Here is a 23,560-nt window from a genome sequence, read left to right on the forward strand (position 1 = left end):
TCCGGCCACTGTACTCCAGCCTGGGCGACAGAGCAAGACTCTGTCTCAAAAAAAAAAAAAAAAAAAAAAAGTATTTATACATAAACACACTGAAGCTCTTGGGCCATTCTCCTGACTACTTAAATCACTTTATTGAGATACTCCTACTCTGCATCCCTGTGTCTAAGAACTGTCTACTTAAAATCTCAATAATTTAAAGATAATTGTATTTTTTGATGAACGTCCTGATGAAAGATTTTTTGAAAAAGACAATGCCATGGTGAGAAACTGTAATCAAGAAATGTCATATGCCAGCCTGGGCAACATGGTAAGACCCCACCTCTACAAAAAAAATTTAAAAGTTAGCTGGCATAGTGGTACACATCCATAGTCCCAGCTACTTGGGAGGCCAAGGCGGGAGGATCACTTGAGCCCAGGAGTTTGTGGCTGTAGTGAGCCATGATCATGCCACTGCACTCCTGCCTGGGTGAAAGACTGAGACCTTGTTGAAAGGAAAGGAAGGGGAGGGGAGGAGAGGGGAGAAAAAGAGAGAGAGATGTAAAGCGAGGTAGAGGATCTTAGGAACCAGCCCAATTTAAAAACGAGCCCTACCTCTGCCAGGTACTCTGTACATGGACTTGGCCAAGTCACTGAATCCCTGTGAAATTGTTTCCTCAGCAGCAAAAATGGGGTCATAATACTGACTGTAGTGAGGTGTGAGAATTAGGAATAATGCCCAAAATATATTTAGAGAGTGCTCACAGCACTGTCTCACAGAACTTTCCGTAATGACGAAAATTCCCTGTTTTGTCCAGTTTTACATAGGTGGCTGACTACTTGAAATGTGGCTAATATGAGTGAGGAATTAATTTTAAAATTTAAGTTTAAATTTAAATAGTCCAATGTGGCTAGACATCACAGGTCTAGACTGTGGTAGGTCCTCAAAAGATGACAGTCATTGATACGATTAATAACGGGAAGTTTGGATTTCCTGCCCAAGGATGGTCTAAAACAAAGAACAAAGCAAAACAAAAAAACAACTCCAGAAAACCAAGAATTCTCACTAATGTTTCCTGAGATTGTCTATGAGACCTTATGCATATTAACCTGAGAACATCTAGATACAGCCTTTTATTTTATATATTTACTTTTTGGAGACAGAGTCTTGCTCTGTTGCCCAGGTTGGAATGCAGTAGTACAATCATGGCTAACTGCAACCTCTGCCCCTCAGGTTCAAGTAATTCTCGGGCCTCAGCCTCCTGAGTAGCTGGGGCTACAGGTGCCTGCCACCGTGCCTGGCTAATGTTTTGTATTTTTAGTAGAGACGGGGTTTCACTGTGTTAGCCAGGATGGTCTCGATCTGCTGACCTCATGATCCACCCACCTTGGCCTCCCAAAGTGCTGGGATTACAGGCATGAGCCACCATGCCCAGCCCGTCAATTTTTATTTTCACTGAGAGAATATAAGTACATAAAAATTTCCCGGGATGACAATCTTCCATTTTGAAAATTTGATCTCGTGACTTTTTTTTTTAAAGAAGTTTTTGTTTTTGTTTTTGTTTTTTTAACTTTTATTTTAGGTTCAGAGGGATATGTGCAGGTTCGTTATACAGGTAAATTGCGTGTCGCGGGGATTTGGTGTGCAGATTATTTCATCCCCCAGGTAATAAGCCTATTACTGATAGGTACTTTTTTAATCCTCTCTCTCCCCCCACTTTCTACCCTCAAGTAGGCTTCAGTGTCTGTTGTTCCTTTTATTATACAAAGTATTTTTGATACTTTAAAATTACATTAAGAAAAATCTCTAATACCTCTACCCAGAGACGAAAACATCTGAATAAGTATTATGAAAGAGGACCTGAAGTCATGGTTAGGTTAATAAGTTGAACTGCTTGTTCATGTATTGAGTCTTCACCAGAGTACATAACCGCCTACTGGATGGCTGTGGCAGAGACCAGTAATGCTCCCTGAATGGCCCTCTTTCTTTCTTCCTTTTACTAATATAACCACCAGAGTTTTAGCTGGTCTGAATTATCAACACAGAACATTTTTGATACCACATGTGTGGGGATTTTCGCCAACACAACAACTAAACAATCAATTCTGCAGTGAGTGAGTATCAGTTGGATGTCCTCTTAATTTTTTTTTTTTTTTTTTTGAGACAGGGTCTCACTCTGTGGCATAGGCTGGAGTGCCATGGTGCAATCATAGCTCACTGCAGTCTTCAACTCCTGGGCTCAAGGGATCCTCCCACCTCTGCCTCCCCGGCAGCTGGGACTACAGGCACATGCCACCACACTTGGCTAATTTTTTGCAGAGATGAGGTCTTGCTATCTTGGCCAGTCTGGTCTAAACTCCCGACCTCAAGTGATCCTCCTGCCCTGGGCGCCCAAAATGCTAGCATCTTAAGTGTGAGCCACCATGCCTGGCCCCTCTAATTTTACTCAATTCTGCCATTGTCTACCTGGACATACCGTCAGACCTCATAGGTTGAGGGCTCCGTCCCCAAAACTGTCTCCACTTCAGATGCCAGTTGCAAGTACAGGTTGTGACCTGGGTTTCTGCCCAATCAGCTCTAAATTGGGGTTCCCATGATCCCCTCCTTGGGTTTGATTCGTTTGTTAGAGCAGCCCACAGAACTCAGGGAAACACTTTACTTGCATTTTCTGTTTGATTTTAGAAGCTATTACTAAGGATACAGATGAATAGCCAGATGGAACAGGTACATAGAACAAGGCATGAAGGAAGGGGCACAGAAGCGTCCATGCCTTCCCCAGTCATAACACCCTACGGGAACCTCCACACATTCAGCTATCAGAAAGCTCCCAGAACCAAGTCCTTTGGGGTTTTATGGAAGCTTCATTATGTAGGCATGATTGATTAAATCTTTGGCCACTGGGATCAACTTCAACTTCAGCCCCACTTTTCTCCCCAGAGACTGGGAAGGGTGATGCAGGGTGGAGCCAAAAGTCCCAAACCTCTAATCATGCCTTGGTCTTTCTCGTGATCAGCCACTATACTGAAGTGATCTATGGGCTCTCAGCCACCAGTCATCTCATTAGCATACAAAAGATACCCCAAATCCAAGGATTTTAGGAGCTGTATGTCAGGAAACAGTGACAAATACCAAATATACACTTCACGATATTACAGCTGGGCAATTGGCTTCCCAGGTATTGATTGCTTTTCTCAGCCTCCCTGGTGACTAGATGGGCGTGCAAATGGAAGTTACAAGAGCAATTTCTAGATCTCATACTTTGAAAAGAGAACGTTGAATGCTCTTAACCTTCTCTTTCCCCTTCCTGCAGGCTGAAGTTTGAATGCGGTGCTAGTGAGAGAGCTTTGACTTTGTAAGAATCAATTCTTGAGGATGACAATGATGGAGCAATAAGATAGAAGGAGCCTGGATCCCTGGATGACTTTGTGGAGCAAAAGTCATTTCACCAGGACTGCAGACTGCTCACTTGTGGATTGTTATGTAAAAGAGAAATTCAAACCTATCTTCTTTGAGCCCCAAAGTTGTGATCTCTCTATTACAGGAGACATAATTAATACAATGACTGAAAAGGAGGTTGAATTTTTAGCAGAAGTCCCAAAGGAGATGGGAACCTTTACCAAGGATTTGTGACTGCCAGGAAAACCAGGAACAAATACTATACTAGCTTGAATCTAAAGAAGAGGAAACAATCAGAAAAATCCACACAGAAGGACATTCTGCAAAACAATGATCCTGGATCCTTAAAACATGTCAGTATCATGAAAGACAAAAAGAGGCTGGGATACCAGATTAAAGAAGCCTAAAGGATCATGACAACTAAATGCAGTGCATGATCCTTGATTGGATCCTGATCTAAACATATATATACATATATATATGACATTATTGATACAACTGGAGAAATTACAATATAAAATACATATCGAATAATAAAACAGTATCAGTGTTACATTTCTTTGAGCATTGTAATTATATTAATTATATCGTGGTTACAAAGGAGAATGTAGGAAACATGCTGAAATATTTGGGGTAAAGTGTTAAATGTGTGCAACTTATTCCTAAATATTTCAGCAAACTAATAATAATAGCATAATTTGTATACATGGCAAAATATCAACAATTCATAAAGCTGGATGAATCTAAGTGAAGGGTATATTGATATTCTTTGTACTATTCTTGTAATATCTCTGCAGACTTGAAATTTTTAAAAATAAAATGTTGGGAAAAAACATAATACAATGCACACATGAATATCTTTCAGATTTTTAGGTAGGAAAAATATTTTAAAACAAGACACACAGGCCGGGCGCAGTGGCTCAAGCCTGTAATCCCAGCACTTTGGGAGGCCGAGACGGGCGGATCACGAGGTCAGGAGATTGAGACCATCCTGGCGAACACGGTAAAACCCCGTCTCTACTAAAAAAAAATACAAAAAACTAGCCAGGCGAGGTGGCAGGCGCCTGTAGTCCCAGTTACTCGGGGGGCTGAGGCAGGAGAGGGAGGCGGAGCTTGCAGTGAGCTGAGATCCCGCCACTGCACTACAGCCTGGGCGACAGAGTGAGACTCCGTCTCAAAAAAAAAAAAACAAGACACACAAAAATGACTATATAAGAAAAGACTGAATGACTATATAAGAAAATGATGGTCCTGAATCCTTAAAACATGTCAGAATCATGAAAGACAAAAAGAGGCTGGGATACCAAATTAAAGAAGCCTAAAGGATCATGACAACTAAATGCAGTGCATGATCCTTGATTGGATCTTGATCTAAACATATATATATATATATATGATATTATTGATACAACTGGAGATTTGACATTATCACCCTGGTGACAGACTGCTTGGGTTCAAATTCTGATACTCTCATTTATCAACTACAGAAGGATGATCATGAACAAGTTATGTAGATTCACTAGGCCCCAGTTTCCTTATCTTTAAAATTGGGGAAAACAACAGCAACTACCTCCTATGGTTGTTGTGAAGAGTACATAAAATAATACCCATGAAACAGAGTGGCAAGTTGGCACCAGTACCCAGATGATGAGAGCTGTTGATGCTTGAGTGGCTGATGGGGCTCGGCTGGCCCTTCCCATCTCTCCATCCACATCTATACCGTTAGTGCTTTGTGTCTAAGGCTGCAGTTACCATAAGCTTCTTTTTCCTGAATATTCATTCTCTCACTCACCTTTGCACATGCTACTCCCACTGCACGGAACACTTTTCTGCAAGGCCTTTCCCCCCGCCCTGAAATGCTACTTATTTTGCACATTTCATCTAAGAATATTTTTCTGGGCAGAATCTTCTCTACTCCCCAAACCCAGCTTAGCTTAGGTGCCCTCCTATGTGCTCACATAGACCCCTCATGGCCAAACGCCACTGAAGATTGACTGAATGAATTCCCAGCATGACTAGACAGCTTCCTAAATGTACTGACCTGGCACAGAAGTCCTCTATGGAGGAGTTTAGAAACTAGCAGAGAATAAGAGTAGCTGGGGATTACCTCCTTTCCTTCTTAGCCTTACAACATTCTTTGTGCTACAGTGATCCTTCCTTTTCCACACCCCTACTAGTCCATAGTAGAGGGAAACTGTTCTGAGGTGGGCAGACCAATGCAAACCTATCCTTAAATTGCAAAGAAGCTGAGAGGTCAAAGAAAGAGGTTGACAAATCCAGTTTCTTATTAAAAAAACACACACACATTTAATTGCTGCAAACAGACGCCATGTCTGTGTGTTGGGTGGCTGTGAGTCTAGATGGTGGATCCTGGTGCCATCACACCTCAAGACCCAGAGCTCATATACCTCAGGGAAGGAATATATAGGACAACTGTAGGAAAAGACAAGAATCCTATGTGAAGGGCAGGATTTATGGGCAAGATTTACAGTTAGTACATGTCCTTACACAAGGAACAGTAGATAAAATAGAAATCTTAGAGGCATTCCTGGAACTGGAGTTAATCGGAAGTCAACACGGCAGGTTAGCATCCAAGAGGGAGTTGCTTTAGGTGCCATAAAACTTACATGGCAATCATGGACCAATCTCCAACATGGATCTTGTTCTCTGGCTTGTAGAAATGTCACATTTCAGAAGGCTCTATAGTAATCTTTTTATGAGTTTTGGTAGGCAGAGCAGGAACTCACAGTCTGAGATTCGGATCTGTTGGAAAGCTGACAACCACCCAGCACGTGCCATTGTTTTGTCCCTTGTGAATCACAGACTCATCTGGCACTTGGCCTGATAATGTCTTATTAATACGAGGTATGAGCATCCACAGCATGTCAGGTTAAGGCAGGATCTGCCTCCCATCACTGTAACCTTGACAGGAAGTGGCTTTGAAAATGACTAACTGCCTCCAGAAAAATGTTGGCATGACACCGTGTTTCCCTCTGGCCACCCCAATTCCCCCCATTGCCCTCTGGCTCAATTCCTATCCCCTGTGTCATAAACATGTTGTCCTTGCTCCCTTTTGAGTGCAGCTGGTGTCATCTCTGTCCAGGTTGCCTTCCAGGGCAGACATCCAAGCTTCAAGGACTCACAGTCTGCACTGGGACCATCTTGTGGGCAGCTGGGGCACATGCACACGGATTCCCCTGGAGCGGAGTTCTGTTGACCTTGAAGGATCGGCATACCGGAGGGGTATAATGAAACTTGTCTTCTCACAACACGTTTGTGAGGCAAACCACAGTGTTACCCAAGTAAGCCAATCACAGCATCCAAGACAAACGTGTTGCAGAAGAGAATGTGCACATTAGAGGAGAGAGAAGCTACTTATCCAAAACTCAACAGAAAATGCCTCACTATATCATCTATCCCATTATTCTAATTCTTTCATCAGGATTGATGGAGGCAAAAAATTCTTACATATGGTTCGAGTCAATAAATGATGAATGAGCAAGAACCGTCTACCAGTAATGTGTAACATGCCAAAGGTGTTAAAAAAAAAAAAAAAAAAAGATAAAGCCAGGTCCATCGTCTATCTTGAAAAACAGCCCAGCTGCTCCAGTCGCAATCCTGCCTTTAGAACGCCATTGGCAAAAGCTCACATGTGTTTTCTCCCTTCACCTAGAGGTTATCCATTTCTTTAATGAATTTAGTTCCCCATGTCTGGACTCTTTCCATCCAGTGCTTTTAAGACTTCCTTGAGGTGCATTCTAGAACTATATACAGTCTCTTCGAGGTTTAGACAAAACATACTTTTCTATAAGATGCAGTCATATTTTCTGCATATTTCTCTGGGTTTCTAGGCAATACCTAACGGCAGGTTGGCCCTTGTTGACTGTAGGAGCATGTTAGAATGATGCATTCTAGGCTGTACACATTCATTTCTTGGACTATATCAGGTATAGTCTAACAGCTTCAAATCTGGTTTGCATTACTTAAGACTAAATGTGATAAAAGTGTATTGACAAAGCCAGGCGTGGTGACTCATGCCTGTAATCCCAGCACTTTTGGAGGCCAAGGCAGGCAGATCACTTGATGCCAGGAGTTCGAGACCAGCCTAGCCAGCATGGTGAAACCCTATCTCTACTAAAAAAACAGAAAAAACTAGCCGGGCGAGGTGGTGGGCGCCTGTAGTCCCAGCTACTCAGGAGGCTGAGGCAGGAGAATGGCGTGAACCCTGGAGGCGGAGCTTGCAGTGAGCTGAGATCCGGCCACTGCACTCCAGCCTGGGTGACAGAGCGAGACTCCGTCTCAAAAAAAAAATACAAAAATTAGCCAGGTGTGGTAGCACATGCCTGTGGTCTCAGCTACTCATATGGGAGGCTGAGGCATGAGAATCACTTGAACCTGGGAGGCAGAGGTTACAGTGAGCCAAGATCACACCACTGTACTCCAGCCTGGGCGACAGAGCAAGACTCTGTCTCAAAAAAAAAAAAAAAAAAAAAAAGTATTTATACATAAACACACTGAAGCTCTTGGGCCATTCTCCTGACTACTTAAATCACTTTATTGAGATACTCCTACTCTGCATCCCTGTGTCTAAGAACTGTCTACTTAAAATCTCAATAATTTAAAGATAATTGTATTTTTTGATGAACGTCCTGATGAAAGATTTTTTGAAAAAGACAATGCCATGGTGAGAAACTGTAATCAAGAAATGTCATATGCCAGCCTGGGCAACATGGTAAGACCCCACCTCTACAAAAAAAATTTAAAAGTTAGCTGGCATAGTGGTACACATCCATAGTCCCAGCTACTTGGGAGGCCAAGGCGGGAGGATCACTTGAGCCCAGGAGTTTGTGGCTGTAGTGAGCCATGATCATGCCACTGCACTCCTGCCTGGGTGAAAGACTGAGACCTTGTTGAAAGGAAAGGAAGGGGAGGGGAGGAGAGGGGAGAAAAAGAGAGAGAGATGTAAAGCGAGGTAGAGGATCTTAGGAACCAGCCCAATTTAAAAACGAGCCCTACCTCTGCCAGGTACTCTGTACATGGACTTGGCCAAGTCACTGAATCCCTGTGAAATTGTTTCCTCAGCAGCAAAAATGGGGTCATAATACTGACTGTAGTGAGGTGTGAGAATTAGGAATAATGCCCAAAATATATTTAGAGAGTGCTCACAGCACTGTCTCACAGAACTTTCCGTAATGACGAAAATTCCCTGTTTTGTCCAGTTTTACATAGGTGGCTGACTACTTGAAATGTGGCTAATATGAGTGAGAAATTAATTTTAAAATTTAAGTTTAAATTTAAATAGTCCAATGTGGCTAGACATCACAGGTCTAGACTGTGGTAGGTCCTCAAAAGATGACAGTCATTGATACGATTAATAACGGGAAGTTTGGATTTCCTGCCCAAGGATGGTCTAAAACAAAGAACAAAGCAAAACAAAAAAACAACTCCAGAAAACCAAGAATTCTCACTAATGTTTCCTGAGATTGTCTATGAGACCTTATGCATATTAACCTGAGAACATCTAGATACAGCCTTTTATTTTATATATTTACTTTTTGGAGACAGAGTCTTGCTCTGTTGCCCAGGTTGGAATGCAGTAGTACAATCATGGCTAACTGCAACCTCTGCCCCTCAGGTTCAAGTAATTCTCGGGCCTCAGCCTCCTGAGTAGCTGGGGCTACAGGTGCCTGCCACCGTGCCTGGCTAATGTTTTGTATTTTAGTAGAAATGAGGTCTCACCATGTCGCACAGGGTGGTCTCGAACTCCTGAGCTCAGGGAATCCATTTGCCTTGGTCTCCCAAAGTGCTACGATTACAGGCATGAGCCACTGTGCCAGCCTAGATATAGCCTTTAATTCCTCACTGTCTCAGGGCTCTGGGTCCCTCCCACACTCCTGAGCCCAGCGGTAATACCAGGACTTGCCTCCCTTCTCACCATTGGTATGCCACCTTTGCTGCTATTATGTCAAATGTGACATAAGGAAGTGTCCTCCTACGATCCTAAATTGAGAACCACATAGTCCCTAATACTGCAACCCTCAAGTCAACCAAAGATACTATAAAAGTCCCTTAAAGAGAATGTGTTTTGTTTTCTTTGTTTGTTTGTTTGTTTTTTGGTGTTTGGGATTAGCTCTTCCTAGAAGCTTATGGAAAAAATAAAAAAGGATCCCTGAATGCGTCAGATCCCATACTCCCATGCACTTTGTTCACCCTGTCATCAGATACAAAGCAGGCTTCAAGACTGTTCAGCTCAGCCAACAAATACTGCTGGAAGTAATTTTATCACACTCCACATTTCTCAGTAGAACTCTGTATCAGCTTCTAAAAATACCAGCCATTCTGGGCCAGGCAGTCTCATAGACACTGACATCTAAGTGATTTGAGTTTCAATAGTTTCAGTCTCTCTGATCTCCAGTGAGTGTCTGTCCATGAAAAATATGATTTAAATTATGGAAATTCTTTTGTTTATGGTTTAGAACTTGATCTTATAGTCTGGATAATTAGGGTTGATTTTAAAATACAGCAAATGAGACAGTAAACTCAAGATTAGTCCTATGCTTTATAAACCAGACATAAAGAGATTGATATATTAGAATTTGCCAAAATCCCAGAGGGATGTAGAAAAGAATAAATTAGCCTGAATCTTGAGAAAGTATGAAGGTATAAACAAGTTAGACATAGTGCTTTCAGGTAAACATCTTCTTTGTTATATGGAGACTGATAATAAACAGGCATAAAAGCACAGTGAAATCACAAATAATAGAACGTTGAAGCTGGAAGGATTTTATAAGCTGGACAAACTGTTCTGCAGAAAAAAAACCGAAGCCTACGAATTGTTGTGATTTTCCCATAGTCACACAGTTAGCTAATGATGGAGCTCAGAACTGGAATCTCCTGGCTCTCATTCTAGTCTTCTCTCCAGTATACCCACACGTTGCCCGATTTATGGGTAAACCGCTTTTATCCTAATGAGTAACAAACCCCTGGGCTAGGGAAGTCACCATCCCTATTCAAGAAGAGGTCCTTTATTCAGCCTAGGCTTTCTCAGCAGTCCCAGAGCTCAAAGGAAGGCAGCTGTGTTGGTGGACTTGTGAATCACGTTAGCAAAAGCATCGGGAGTTTGACCTACTGAGTTCTACAAGATCAAATTTAGGACCTCTGGGGGAACCAAACTGTTCAGCTCCCCAGGGATGCAGAGCTTGCTGAGCAGATGCCTGAGAATCGTGAGATGATGCAGAGTATGTTGTTTACTCTCTAAGGGAAGCCAGATGTAGTCACCACGACAGAATTCCAAACGCCCTGTGCAGGAGGAACACACTTCTGATGCATTCTATGCAAAGGGAAATTCCTGCTATAGAATCAACTAAGTTTCACAGACTTTAGAATCGGGAGTGCCCACCACATATCAGGTGTATTCCTGGCCTGTGAGGCTGGGATGGCATTAGTTCAGATGGCACTAGAATTGGAGAGTTGATTCGTCAGCCCATGAACAATTTTTTGAGTATGTATCAAGTTCCAGTCTAGTTACTGTAAAAAATTAAAAATCTGGACACCATTTAGTCCATCAGAAATATTCACTGAGCCCTAGCAGTGCTCTGGATGCTGAAGGTACAGCTCTTCTGGATGCTGTTACATTGCTCCCACCTCTGTGATCCTGTGGCATGTGGCTTGTGCCTCTGCAAGGGCCTAGTTTGACTTTCGGTATTTACTTGTGTATATTTACTTTCCTTTTTCTAGGCTGTAACTCCTCCAAGGCAAGGAGTGGAGACTTTTTCATGATAGCTAAATAAAAGATAAGCAAATCTGTTAGCAGTTGCCAGATACCAACAAAACTGATGATACCACTGTAGCTCAATTCAACTTAACAAGCACTAGTTGCTTATGTATTACGTTGGTAGCAAAAGTAATACTGGTTTTTGCCATTAATGGTAAAACCATGCTAGGTGCTGTGGGGCATAGACAACCACCTAAATTTGCATGTCTTTCCCTCCAGATATTTGCAATATTTTCTGGGGAGCAGACAGGGAGAAAATATAAATATCAATGCAATCCAAGGTTATTTAACTAAATGAGAAAACGCAATAATCTAACCAGGTAGATGGTAAAGGGGGAGAGAACAGTGTAGCTAAAAGGCTTTTCAAGGAAGAAAGAACCTCAGCTGGGCCTTGAATGAATCAGTGAATTACAAAGAAGGATGGGTCATTTAGGTAACAGGGAAGGCACAGAATCAGGAATGAAGAGGACCTGAGTCTAACTAATGATGTGACGGCTATGTGTTAAGCACTGATTGAGATTTGATTGTTTTCACCACTGTTGCTAATTTCTGAGATGCAACAAAAGTCAAGTTAGAACCGTTTTCTAAATCTACCTGCATTTCTGGTTGTATACATTTTTCAATAACTCATCTGGAAAATTCTAGTCAGGACTGTATCAGTCAAGAGAGTTATTTGAAGGATTATCTGTATCTTCTATAACTCAGGAAATTGGGGAAATGTCTTAGTCTTCTATAATTAAAGCAGTGGTTCTTACACTTTAGCTTAATCTTAAAACATAGATTCCCATGCCACTCCCTGAGTTTCTAGCTCAATAAGTCTAGGGTAGGGCCTGAAAATATGTGTTTCTAACAAGTTCCCAAGGATGCTCATGTTGCTGGTTGGGGACCACACTTTGAGTACCACTAACTGGGAGCCAATCTGAAGGGGGGGCTTCCCATCCCTGCTTATAAAACTTGACAGAGATGCCAGACACAGCCATGAGGAAACGGTTCATATCAACAACCCCAAATCTAAAAAGTATGTATATGAAAAAATGAACTGCATTTACTGTTTGAGATAATGGGATACAAAAAAATAAACATTACAGTGTGACTTTTAGGAATAATAAGCCTTTTAACTCAATAGTAAACAGAGTCATGGCAACTAAAGCCAGGAAAAAAACAAATAATGTTGTCGCCACTGGCTTTGTGTTTGTCCTTTAGCATAGCATAGATATATTAGTCAAGGTTTTCCAGAGAAAAGGAACCAATAGGATGTGTGTGTACGTAGAGAGAAAGAGATTTAAGGAATTGGCTCATGCTATTGTGGAAGCTTGGCCATCCCAAAATCTGATCGTGGAGGCTAGCAGCCTGGAGATTCAGGAAATGGTTGGCATCTTCTGGTTGGGTATGGTGGCTCACACCTGTAATCCCAGCACCTTGGGAGGCCGTGGTTGGAGGATGACTTGAGGTCAGGAGTTCAAGACCAGCCTGGCCAACACGGTGAAGCCCTGTGTCTACTAAAAATACAAAAATTACCCAGGAGTGGTGGCAGGTGCCTCAAATCCCAGTTACTTGGGAGGTTGAGGCAGGAGGATTGCTTAAACCCAGGAGGAGAAGGTTGCAGTGAGCCAGGAAAGGAAAGAAAATGGAGATAGAGATAGAAGTGATGTGGCCACCAGCCTAGGGATGCCTGGGGCCACTGGAAGCAGAAAGAAGCAAAGAAGAATCTCCCCTGGAACTCGTGGAGGAAGCTCAGCTCTGCTAAATTTCAGACTTTGGGCCTTCAGAAATGTGAGAAATACATTCCTGTTGTTTTATATCACCACGTTTGTGATTATCTGTTCTGGTATCCTCAGGACTGACAAGAATTTTTCTACATCTGCTCAGAATACCAATTGGTGTTGGCTTCTTGGGGTCCTGGGAGGTGAAGCACTGAAGCTCAAGAGAGGTGTTGTGGAGGTGACAGACACAGGCAGAGGCCGTTGGCCACAGCAGCCTGGCAGTGGGAACCAAAAGCAGTGGTGAGGCCCCCATGCAGCTTCCCAGGCAGCAGGTGATCCAGTAGCTCATGTGGCCTCAGCACTAGAAGACAACTTCCAGGAACCTTTGAAGTAATGCTAAAAGAGGAGCATAGGCGATTCCAACCCCCACTTGAGTTCCATCCAGGCCACTGACAGAGGAAAGTCGTCACTCCTTTCACCTGGGGCTGTATCAGTCCACCTAGAAGTGAGTCAGCTGCTGTATGTCTGAGTGCGTAGACTCACATCTATTTGATCTTGGCATCCTTTTGCCAACTGCACATGAGTAATAGGCCATGTGCCCAAGCCCAGGTAAGCCTTGCTGAATGCATTCTCTTTCCCTAGTCCTGCACACTCTGGGCAACTAAGCTTTGATTTGAATAGTCGGGAAGAATCCATTATACCCAGCCCACAAATGTACATACAATGCCTGGGAGGACTTGATGAAGACCATAGTCTATAATAAGAACCAGATACATACACTATATACAGTCGCATGTTGCTTAATGCCTGGGATACTTTCTGAGAAATGCATCATTCGGTGATTTCATTGTTGTGTGATTATCATAGAGTGAACTTACATGAACCTAGATGGGATAGTCTCCTATACACCTAGGGTGCATGGTCTAGCCTATTGTAATAGGCTACAAACCTGTAACAGCATGTGACTGTACTGAATATTGTAGGCAATTGTAACACAATGGTAGGTATTGTGTATCTAAACATATCTAAACATAGAAAAGGTACAATAAGGTCATTTTCACTATATTGATTCTACCCATCCATGAGCATGGGATGTGGTTCCATTTGTCTGTGTCATCTACGATTTCTTTCAGCAGTGTTTTGTAGTTTTCCTCATAGAGATCTTTCAACTCCTTGGTTAGGTATATTCCTAAGTATTTTATTTATTTATTTTTTTGCAGCTATTGTAAAAGGGGTTGAGTTCTTGATTTGATTCTCCACTTAATCACTGTTGGTGTATAAAAGAGCTACTCATTTGTGTATATTAATCTTGTATCCATACATTTTGCTGAATTCTTTTATCAGTTCTAGGAGCTTTCTGGAGAAGTCATTAAGGTTTTCAAGGTAAATGATCGCATCGTCAGCAGACAGGGACAGTTTGACCTCCTCTTGACTGATGTGGATGCCCTTTATTTCTTTCTCTTGTCTGATAGCTCTGGCTAGGACTTCTAGTACTATGTTGCAGAAGAGCAGTGAGGGTGGGCATCCTTGTTTTGCTCCAGTACTCAGAGGGAATGTGTTCAACTTTTCCCCATTCAGTATTACGTTGGCTGTGGGTTTGTCATAGACGGCTTTTATTACATTAAGGTATGTCCCTTGTGTGCCAATTTTGCTGAGAGTTTTAATCACAAAGAGATGCTGGATTTTGTCTAATGCTTTTTCTGCATCTCTGGAAATTTGATTTTTGTTAATTGTTTATGTGGTGTATCACATTTATTGACTTGTATATGTTAAACCATCCCTGCACCCCTGGTATGAAACCCATTTGATCATGGTGGATTATCTTTTGGATACGTTGTCGGATTCAGTTAGCTAGTATTTTGTTAAGCATTTTAGCATCTATGTTAATCAAGGATATCAGTCTATAGTTTTCTTTTTTGGTTATGTCCTTTCCTGATTTTGGTATTAGAGTGATGCTGGCTTCATAGAATAAACTAGGGAGGGGTTTTTCTTTCTCTATCTTATGGAATAGTGTCAATAGGATTGGTATCAATTCTTTGAATGTCTGATAGAATTCTGCTGTGAATCCATCTGGTCCTGGACTCTTTTGTTGTTGGTAATTTTTAAATTATTTCAATCTCACTGCTTGTTATTGGTCTGTTTAGGGTTTGTAATTCTTCCTGATTTAAGCTAGGAGGGTTGTATTTTTCCAGGAATTTATCCATCTTTACTAGGTTTTCTAGTTTATGGGCACAAAGGTGTTCATAGTAGCCCTGAATGAACAAATCTTGAGGCATCACACTACCTGATTTCAAACTACATTATAAGGCCATAGTTACCAAAACAGCATGGTACTGGTATAAAAACAGGCACATAGACAGACCAATGGAACAGAATAGAGAACCCAGAAATAAACCCAAATACTTACAGCCAACTGATCTTCTATAAAGCAAACAAAAACAAAGTCGGGAAAGGACACCCTTTACAACAAATGGTGCTGGGATAATTGGCTACCACATGTATGAGAATGAAACTGGATCCTCATCTCTCACCTTATACAAAAATCAACCCAAGATGGATTAAGGAGTTAAACCTAAGACCTGAAACTATAAAAATTCTAGAAGATAACACTGGGAAAACCCTTCTAGACATTGGCTTAGGAAAGGATTTCATGACCAAGAACCCCAAAGCAAATGCAACAAAAACAAAGACAAATAGCTGGGACCTAATTAAACTAAAGAGCTTTTGCACAGCAAAAGGAACAGTCAGCAAAGTAAAACACACAACCCACAAAGTGGGAGAAAATCTTCACAATCTATACATCTGACAAAGGACTAATATCCAGAATCTTCAACAAACTCAAACAAATCAGTAAGGAAAAACAAACAAACAAACAAACAATCCCACCAAAAAGTGGGCTAAGGACATGAATAGACAACTCTCAAAAGAAGATATATAAATGGCCAACAAACATGAAAAAATGCTCAGCATCACTAATGATCAGGGAAATGCAAATCAAAACCACAGTGTAATACCACCTTACTCCTGCAAGAATGGCCATAGTCAAAATATCAAAATGCAGATGTTGGTATGGATGTGGTGAACGGGGAACACTTCCATACCACTGGTGGGAATATAAACTAGTACAGTCACTATGGAAAACAGTGTGGAAATTCCTTAAAGAACTAAAAATAGAACTACCATTTGATCCAGCAATCCCACTACTGGGTATCTACCCAGAGGAAAAGTAATTATTTGAAAAAGATACTTCCACACGCATGTTTATAGTGGCACAATTCACAGTTGCAAATCATGGAACCAAGACAAATAACCATCCAATCAACAAGTGGATAAAGAAACTGTGGTGTATATATATACACAATGGAATACTACACAGCCATAAAAAGGAATGAATTAATAGCATTTGCAGCGACCTGGATGAGACTGGATACCATTATTCTAAGTGAAGTAACTCAGAAATGGAAAACCAAGTATCTTATGTTCTCTTCGATGTGTGGGAGCTAAGCTATAAGGACACAAAGGCATAAGAATGATGCAATGGACTTTGGGGACTTGCAGGGGTGAGGGATGGAAGACTACAAATACAGTGCAGTGTATACTGCTTGGGTGATGGGTACACCAAAATCTCACAAATCACCACGAAAGAACTTACTCATGTCACCAAATACCACCTGTCCCCCAATAACTTGTAGAAAAAATAAAAAATAAAAGGTACAGTAAAAATACAGTAGAAAAGATAAAAAATGCTATGCCTGTATAGGTCACTTACCACGAAAAGAACTTGCAGGACTAGGAGTTGCCCTGAATGAGCGAATATGAAGGCCCAGGACATTACTGTCCAACACTGCAGGCTTTGTAAATAGTGTACACTTAGGCTACACTAAGTTTTTTTTAAATTCTTTCTCTAATGTTAAATTAACCTTCACTTACCATAAAATTTTTACTTTATAAACTTTAAAAACTTTTTAAACCTTTTTATTCTTTTGTAATAACACTTAGCTTAAAACACACACTATACAACTGTACAAAAATATTTTATTTCTTTATATCCTTATTCTATAAGCTTTTCTCTATTTTTAAATTTTTTTTTTTTTAATTTTTTTTTAAAAAATTTTTTTTTTAAACTTTTTTCTTTTTAAAACTTTTTTTACTTTTTAAAACTTTTTTCTTAAAAACTAAACCACAGACACATTAGCCTAGGCCTACACAGGGTCAGGATGATCCATACCACTGTCCTCCCCCGCCACTCCTGTTCCACTCGAAGGTCTTCAGGGACAGTAACAACCACAGAGCTGTCACCTCCTAGGATAGCAATGTCTTCTTCTGGAACACTCTCTAAAGGATCTACCTGAGGCTGTTTTACACTTAGCTTTTTTTTAATAAGTAGAAGTATGCTCTAAAATAATGATACAATGTATAGTATGGTAAATACATAAACCACTAACATGGTCGTTTTATCACTATCAAGTATTATGATGCAATGTACATAATTGTACGTGCTACACTTTTATATGACTAGCAGTGAAGTAGGTTTATTTACACCAGTGTCACCACAAACATGGAAGTAATGCATTGCACTATGACATTTGTTATGATGGCTACAACATCACTAGGAAATAGAAAATGTTCGGCTCCATTATAATCTTGTGGGACAACCATCGTATATGTGGTCTGAGACAAAAACGTCATCATGCAGCACGTGACCATACATTGACTGAGATGTGGATTCATTGATTCCATATTTATGAATTTGCCTACTTCCTAAAATGTATTTGTAACGTCAGAATACTCATGCCACTCCTGCAGTCTTTGTGCACATGCATAGAGTAGCAAGACATTTGAAATACTGACATGATTACTCTGCCTTTCTGTTTCAGCTCTCATGATATAAATGAGTGTCCTTTTCATGGTATCATGGGTTTTGTGTGTGTGTGTGCTTTTTGTTGGTAATTTTGCTATTTAAAATGGCCCTCAAGTGTAGCTGCTCAAGTTTTGTCCAGTGCAGGGGTCTCCAACTCCTGGGCCTGGTACTGGTTTGTGAACTTTTAGGAACTGGGCCCCATAGCAGGTTAGTGGTGTGTGAGCAAAGCTTCATCTTTATTTACAGCTGCTCCCCATTGCTCTCATTACTGCCTGAGCTCCACCTCCTGTCACATCAGTGGTGGCATTAGTCTCATAGAAGCACAAACCCTACTGTGAACTGTGCATGTGAGGGGTCTAGGTTGCACACTCCTTATGAGAATCTAATGCCTGATGATCTGTGACTGTCTCCCATCACCTCAGAAGGGGAAACAAGCTCAGGACTTCCCCTGATTCTACATTATGGTGAGTTGCATAATTATTTCATTATATATTACAATGTAATAATAATAGAAATAAAGTACACAATAAATGTAATGGGCTTGCATCATCCTGAAACTATCCCCACCCAAGTCCATGAAAAAAAAGGTCTTCCATGAAACCAGTCCCTGGTGCCAAACACTGCTGTCCTAGTGTTCCTAAATGCAAGAAGGCTATGATATGTGATAGAGAAATACACATGTCAGATAAGTGTTTGCTCAGTCAGGAATGACAGTGCTGTTGAATGTCAATGAATCAACAATGTTAAATAAAATGTCTTCAAACCGTGATACACATCAAACAAGGTTATGTACTGACCATTGGAGGAAAATACTGTAACCAACAGCTTACAGATGCCTGTATTTCCATTAGGAGCAATAACTTATTATTCACTAATTCAGTGTTACAGCGACTTTACAGACCATAACTACCACGAATAAGCAGCAGCTGTATGCGACTATAGGAATTATTCAGTGTGATTCTGACATAAGTTTCCAGACGTTCTCCTGAAACAGCCTTAACCAACCCCAGGCCAGATTCACTCAGTGCCCCGCTGCCTCGTCTCCCTCCTTTACATCCTCCTGCCCCAGAAGCAAGAAAGTGAATGTTGCCCACCTGAGGGAAAAACTTTTTATACTTGCAACACCTGTGACACCTAATGCAGAAGGTTTTTTTTTTTCCTCCCCCCACACCAATCACCAGTACTCCGACTCTCCAGACACCAACCGGGTGTCCAGTAATTCAACTCAATTTCGAAACTAATGACCAGGAGTTAGATCAGACCCCACTAGTGAAGGGTTCCGTCCCACACACAAGCCCCCCTCTTCAGATGCCAGTAGTAAATCTGGACTCCCACACTTTTGGCTAGCTGGCTATAAATAAGGGGTCCCCACGACCCCATGCTTGGATTTAATATTTTGCCAGACTGCCTCACAGAATCCAGGAAAAGAGTCTACGCGTTTATTATAAAACACACGACTCAGGAACAGCGTAAGGAAGAGATGCTGTATTAGTCCGTTTTTACGCTGCTAATCAAGACATACCCGAGACGGGGAAGAAAAGGGGATTTAATTTGACTTACACTTCCACATGGCTGGGGAGGCCTCAGAATCATGGCAGGAGGCAAAACGCACTTCCTACGCGGCAGAGGCGAGAGAGCATTAGAAGCAAAAGCGGAAACACCTGATAAACCCATCAGATCTCGTGAGACTTCTTCATTATCACGAGAAGAGCAAGCACGGGAAAGGCCGACCCCCATGATTCAATTACCTCCCCCTGGGCCCCTCCCACAACTCGTGGGAATTCTGGGAGATACAATTCAAGTTGAGATTTTGGTGAGGACAGAGCCAAACCGTATCAGACGCCCAGGACAATGTATGGGGAAGGGGCAAAGAGCTTCCATGCCCTCTCCAGAGCACCACCGTCTAGGAACCTCCTCGTGTTCACCATCCAGAAGTTCTACAAACCCCATTATTTAGGGGTTTTTATGGCGGTTTTATTACATAAGCACAATTGATTAAATCATTGCCTGTTGGTGATTAACTCAATCCCCAGCCTCTCTCCCCTTCCACAGGTTTGGGGGAGGTGGGGTGATGAGGCTGAAAGTTCCAGCCTTTGATTCCTCTGGCAACCAACCCCTAACTTGTTAGGAACGACAAAAGAAGCTCCTCCCACTCCCATCACTCAGGGAGCTCCAAGGGGTTCTTAGACGCTCTTATACCAGGAACCAGGGGCAGAAATCAAATACATAGTTCTTAATTTCTTATAACACCCCTCCCAGAAATTCTGTCTTGTGGCACTATTGGGAGAGTCAGCGTGGCCTGCTTTGTGAGGGGTTTTTTTGTTTGTTTGTTTGGTTGGTTGGTTGGTTTGGTTTGGTTTTGGTTTGGTAAGCCAGGTGCAGTGGCTCACGCCTGTAATCCCAGCACTTTGGGAGGCCAAGGCAGGTGGATTACAAGGTCAGAAGTTCGAGACCAGCCTGGCCAACACGGTGAAAACCCGTCTCTACTAAAACTACAAAAATTAGCATGCACTCCTATAGTCCCAGCTACTTGGGAGGCTAGGTGAAAGAATCGCTTGAACCCAGGAGGCGGAGGTTGCAGTGAGCCGAGATGGGGCCACTGCACTCCAGTGTGGGCCACAGAGTGAGACGCCATCTCAAAAAATAAAAATAAGTAAATAAGAAAGCAAGAAAATTTTCTGTTCTATTGTGGGGATTTCCTCTGACGGCTATCCTTGCATGGTGCCATATTGGTACTGCAAGTGCTCATATACTTATATACTGTATGTATTTCATATGTTAAGAGATAAAGGGTGCCTCCGTTCCTTCCAAAAACTTCCTGGCTGTGGGTTAAGAGAACTATGTGATCAAAGGGAATCCAAGATTGAAGGGTTAGAGGAAATGAAAGGAAGTTTGAGAAAGGACAAGGCATCCTTAGTGAAGAATTGGGATGCAATGTCAGAAGTAAGCTCTCCTGGTGATGGAGAAACCAGAAGCAGTCTGTTGCCTGAGCTCTCCATTATGTAACTTCAAGGATTCTCACACTCACTCGCACACCCGAGTCAGGAGGTGGGGCGTGGGAAAGTACATGGCCGTGGTCACTCCTCTGTAAATTGCAGCAAGGGCTGGGGACACAAAGACCCTTGAGAAAGCAGCTGATTTCCTCCCCAGCACAGCCCGGCCAACACAGGGAAGATTCCAGAAGAGGAAATTTGCTCAGCTCATAACAAAGTTTATCAGCTTAGCAGATCTGTTTGTCAAATGAGAGTCCGCTTCTGAAGATTCCATTCATCAAATTGGCTCAAGCTTAGTCATCTGTGAAAAAAACTGCCAAAGACCCCACAAAGACAGCATACAGAAAAAATGTGCAGGAGAAGTTGGAGGATTTGAAATAAACACAAAAATCAGAGATAAATACCAACTCCCTAAGACTATGAGCTGATTTCCTCAAGGGTGGGTAGTTAGATGTGGAAAGAAACTGTCATTGCTCCATGGGTTCTTCCTGCTCACTGCCCAGACAAAACCAATTCATTGCAACCATGACACTGCAATAAGGAAGTTTGACACAAGACCAGCCATGCCACGTGGGAGATGAGGTTATTACCCAAATCAATCTCCCTGACAATTCAGAGGCCAGGGTTTTTTAAGAATAGTTTGGTGGGCAGGGGGCTGAGGGAATGGGTACTGCTTGTTTGGATGCAATCACAGGGGTGTGGACAGTGGTCCTTGTACAGAGTCGCTTCTGGGTAGGAGCCACAGGAGCAGAGTCCTGGGTCCGGGTGGGCCATCTGTTAGATAGAAATGCAAAAACCTGAAAGGACATCTCAAAAGGCCAATCTTTTTAAGTTCCACAATAGCAGTGTTATCTGCAGGAGTAATTGGAGAAGTTGCAAATCTTGTGACCTCTGGAATAATGGCTGGTAATGGTTTATTACCTTGTTTACAGGTAACAGTTTATCCTGCCTACATCTTAGCAGAATTCAGGCTCCTCGCATCTTCCTAACCTGGTAGCCTTTCATTAGTTTTAGAAAGGTGGTTTCGTTTTGGGGAAGAGCTATTATTATTTAAATGATAAACTAAATTTCTCCCAAAGTTAGCTAGACCCAAGCCTAGGAATGGCCAAGGGCGATATGGAAGTTAAAGGCAAGACGGAAACTGGTTAGATCAGATCTCTTCAACTGTCACAATTTTCACATCGTTAAAATTTTTGGAAAAGTGCTTTCAAAACTGTCCCATCTCTTGTTGGGCAAGACGGACAGGAGGGAACAGGAACAACTGAGATACCTTGTAGGCAGTTAATGCCAGAAGAAGTCTCAAGACTGGGTTGGGTCTAGGTCAATTATTTGCAAAAGTATGGGTGCAAACCATGTTCTATCTAGGGACTGCCAAAATGTAAAACTGGGAAGATAAAATTCTGCTACAGAGAATTCAAATGTGAGGCTAGAAATAAGAGACAAAGTCAAGATGAGGAAAGACGGTACATCACAGCAGTGCCTGCACTTGGCTCAACACCAAGGGTACAATTCACACTGCAGTCTGTACGAATGGTGCCCAGTACAGCTGGGCTGAGTATACCCCACACCACTCCTTTGTAGCTGTGGATAATGAGATAAACAAACTGAGAAATGAAATGACAGAGCCCTTGGATCAAAAAGATCCAAGATAATTGCTGAGGATAAGGCTTGAGCTTCCTCCTTTTTATTAGCTCTCCATTTTAAAAGCACAAATAGCCTGAAATAGAATCAAGATGCAGTAGAAAAAGCAACAGTCTAGAAATTAAGAGACGGGAGGTCAAATCACCCTCTGAGAAGTTGGTAATTTATTCAATATTCTTTGAGTCTGGTTTATCTCTAAAGGGGAGACAATGAGAACTGGTCTGCTTCTCTTCCTCTCGGGGTAGGACAAAGTTTGATCAAGGATATAAGCAAACACTGAAAACGAATGCTTTGCAAATGTCGGGGGTTACAAATAACACAGTTGTCATGGTTTTAGCAGGGTGCTGAGACCTATCAATGGCCTACAAGACCCTGCAGTATCTGTCTCCCCTTGCTAGCCCCATCCACTCCACCCACACTGGCCCCTTTGCATTCCTCCAGTACCTGTCCCCAAGGGCCTTACGAGTGGCTCTTCCCTCTACTTGGCACACTCTCCTGCGGAACATCAGCTTGGTTTGCTACCTTCCCTCCTTTGGGTTTTATTCAAATATCAAGTTCTCAGTGAAGATTTCCCTGACAACACACCATTTAAAATGCTCACCTCTTAGCATTTTCTAAACCCTTCCCTATTTCATTTTTTTTCCCCTGAACACATCACTGTCTAATGCACAATTTAATTTACTTTTTCCTTTGTTTATGTTTTCTCCTCCCCCATCAGAATAGAAGCTCCTGGAGGGCAGCGATTATGTTTTGGATCCTAAACCAAAAATAAAGTCTAGAAAATTGGTAGGCACTTAAAAAAATCAGATGTATGAAAGGGAAAAAGCTGTCCAAAGACAGAGGCTCATCTCCTTACCAGGATGCCTTTGCACGTCAGTTGAAACGGCTCCACCCAATAAAATGTCTGTTTCAGCACTTTGCTATCAATCTTGACTTTTGCTCCGATTCCTTTTGAGACTCCAGGACGTTTCAATGAAGTTTTAATTCCCCTTGCTTGCTGCCCAGGAAAGAGTATTGAGAAATGCAAGGTCAATTTCGAATAGACAATTTGCCAATTTGCCACATTTGCTGACCTACTAGTGAAATGAGCCATATTTCAGGGAAGGCTGTGGGTTCCCTGAGATGGGTTATAAGAGCCTCACAGGGGAAAGAACATGTGGAGAGCCCCATGCCAGACAATGGAATGTTTAATATGCATTCAAAAAATATATGTTG

This window comes from Colobus angolensis, unplaced genomic scaffold (assembly GCF_000951035.1).
Source record: "Colobus angolensis palliatus isolate OR3802 unplaced genomic scaffold, Cang.pa_1.0 Scaffold184, whole genome shotgun sequence".
Taxonomy (NCBI): Eukaryota; Metazoa; Chordata; class Mammalia; order Primates; family Cercopithecidae; genus Colobus; species Colobus angolensis.